Raw genomic sequence first — 3328 nt, 5'->3', positions numbered from 1 at the left:
TGAAATCTACTGTTGCTGTACAAAGAAAGTTTAGAACAGAATACAGTAAATAACAACCTCTATTGTTAAATGGATGAAAAAAATTCGAAGAGACAGGCATTACTGTGAATTAGTTGGCAAATGTTTTTAGACAACTGCAAAATCGTATTACCTATTGTATTGCTAATGATGACGGACATGTGAAAGCTTAAAAAAGAATACACTAGAACAATAAAAAAATATAGATTATCTTCTTTCTAATACTTTTTACATATTCTTTCTATAACAAAGACTAGTGAAGTTATATATATTTTTAAGTGCATACGGACTTTATGGACACCATAATATATATATATATATATATACATATATATATATATATATATATATATATATTATATATATATACATATATATTATATATATATATATATATCACACACACTTACTTGAAGTGGTATGAGGTTGATAGAAGGCTGTCTGGAGTAGGAGAGGTAATAGGCTAATAGTATACCAGATGGAATAAGAGGCACAAGACTGATAGGATGCTGGATAGAGTAGGAGAGGTAAGAGATTGATGGGAACTGGCTGGAGGAGGAAATACAGGAGGCAGGATAGATTAAGAAAGGCAGGAGGCTTAAAGAAGACTGGACAGAGTAGTTATAGAAGATTGATAGGAGACTAGATGGATTAGGAAAGATAGAAGGCAAGGAATATAATGAGAAATGGGATGCTAATAAGAAGCTGGATGTAGTATGGGAGGTATGATATTGGTGGGAGAATGGCTGGTATAGGAAAAACAATTGGCTGGATAGGGTAAGCGAGGTAGGAGGCTTATAGGAGGCAGGATGGATTAAGAGATGTCTAAAACTGATAAGAGATTGGCTATAGAAGAAAAAAAAACGGGAGGCAGGATAGAATAAGAGGGGTGGAATGGAGTGGAATGCTGGATGGAGTAAGGTAGGAGGCAGGAGACTAATAGGATACTATTTATAGTACAAAAGGCAGATGGCTTATAGGAAGCTGAATGGAGTAGGAGAGGTAGGAGACTGATAGGAGACCAGCTGGAGTAGGAAAGGTAGAAGACAAGGTAGAGTAAGAGAAAGAGGGAGAATGGATAGAGTGATAGAGATAGGAGAGTGGTAGGAGGCTTATAAGAGGCTGCATGGAGTAGGAGAGGTAGGAGACTGACAGGAGACCAACTGGAGAAGGAAAGACAGGAGGCTGGATAGAGTGATAGGAGACTAGCTATAATAAAAGAGGCAGGAGGCTTATAAGAGGCTGCATGGAGTAGGAGAGGTAGGAGACTGACAAGAGACCAGCTGGAGTAGGAAAGAAAGAAGGCTGGATAGTGTGATAGGAGACTAGCTATAATAAAAGAGGCAGGAGGCTTATAAGAGGCTGCATGGAGTAGGAGAGGTAGGAGACTGACAAGAGACCAGCTGGAGTAGGAAAGAAAGAAGGCTGGATGGAGTAGGAGGGGATGGGCTGGGAGAGTGGATAGTGGATAATGTGATAGGAGACTAGCTATAATAACAGAAGGAGGTGGTTTATAAGAGGCTCCGTGGAGTAGGAGAGGTAGGAGACTGACAGGAGACCAGCTGGAGTAGGAAAGACAGGAGGCTGGATGGAGTAGGAGGGGTGGGATGGGGTGGGAGAGTGGATAGTGTGATAGGAGACTAGCTATGATAAAAATATATATAAGAGGCTTATAAGAGGCTGCATGGAGTAGGAGAGGTAGGAGACTGACAGGAGACCAGCTGGAGTAGGAAAGACAGGAGGCTGGATGGAGTAGGAGGGGTGGGATGGGGTGGGAGGGGGTGTGGGTCGTGCAACGTTAAAGGGAACGTGTCTGTTGCTGGGGCATTCAGCGGCGCCGTCGCCTCGGCTGGCCTTGCCTACTAGCACTACAGGTCCCGTTGCAACCGGTGTTGGTCACATGATCATTTCATCCCCAACTTCCGGTATCGTCGGCTACCGGTACCCGGAAGCTACTGACCTGAGTATGTGACCTGAGGTCAAGTATGGTGACCTGAAAGCACTGTTGTTGGTGGTGGTGGTGCTTGTACTGGTTGTAGAATATAGTGTCTGGCTAGATATAAATAGATTTTTTCATAATGTAATTTGAATTTATAGTGATGTTATTAATTACTATTGCTAATTAGTCCCATAGATGTACTACAACTATTACAATCAAGACTATACCGTGCTACTATTTCTGCTCTACAACCACAATATTACTATGTGTACCATTAACACTATCACAGTTACAATCATTATTACTAATTGTTATTTTTATTACTATTACAGTAACTATCACGCCTGCTACTGCAACTGCTATTGCTACTACCACATCTGCTGATTCAACAACTATTGTGAATAAGTGGCAGCTGCCGATAAATATATCAAAAACAATATGAAAGGAGGGATCCTTTAATAGTACGATTTTCCAATTGTTACAGCTTGATCAAGTACTTGGATAAAGCTGAAATAAGCGAAATGTTGTACAAATAAAGGCTTCATCTTCACATGATGTTTGTTTTGATAGTAATTACTATCATTATTCCTGGCACTGTAACAGTGAAACTACTGTTTACAATGATACTACTATTTCATGTGTTAAGGCTTCAATTATACTATGGCCAATTGCATTGCAACTTTTAAAACAAGTTCGACTATTTTCATCTATTATTTATCTATTCATATACTCATCTTATAGATCAAAGTTCTATATTCAATTTATCAATTTATCTATTCATTTATTTATCTATTTACTTTATTTATTCTACTCTATTTTCTCTTTTCGATCACAAAGGCAGTCTCCATGTCAATCTTCAGTGTTGACCCGTGTGTGATTGAGTTATAAATATGTAAAGACAGACCATAGGTGGGGTTATCCAAGGGCCCTACACTGCCCTTGTTAAATGTCACTGATTCATGAATTTTCCATTCCCCAGGTAACCCTTTCCAATCTGCGGAGTATTCCACAGCCGAATAAACTTGTTTGGTGCTTCCATTAAAAAAAAAATAATAATAAGTAAATAAATTCAAATAAATATAAATCAATACAAGTGAACAAGAAAATAATGAAAATATAAAATGTAAGAACACAAATATTAATGATAAAGAAAAACATATAGATGAATAGATAAATGAAAAAATAAACTTGTTTGGTGTTTCCATTAAGAAATAAAGGAGTAGAAAAATAAATTCAAATATAAATCAATAAGTGAACTAGAAAATAATAATAATATAAAAGGTAAAAAAAAATTTTTTATTAATGATTATAAAGAAAAACAAATAAATGAATACATGTGAAAAAATAAAATTAAATAAAAAAAAATAAAAA

Source organism: Oratosquilla oratoria, chromosome 32, assembly GCF_046742065.1.
Source record: "Oratosquilla oratoria isolate Oo_2021 chromosome 32, ASM4674206v1, whole genome shotgun sequence".
NCBI lineage: Eukaryota > Metazoa > Arthropoda > Malacostraca > Stomatopoda > Squillidae > Oratosquilla > Oratosquilla oratoria.
This window is presented reverse-complemented; position numbering follows the sequence as displayed.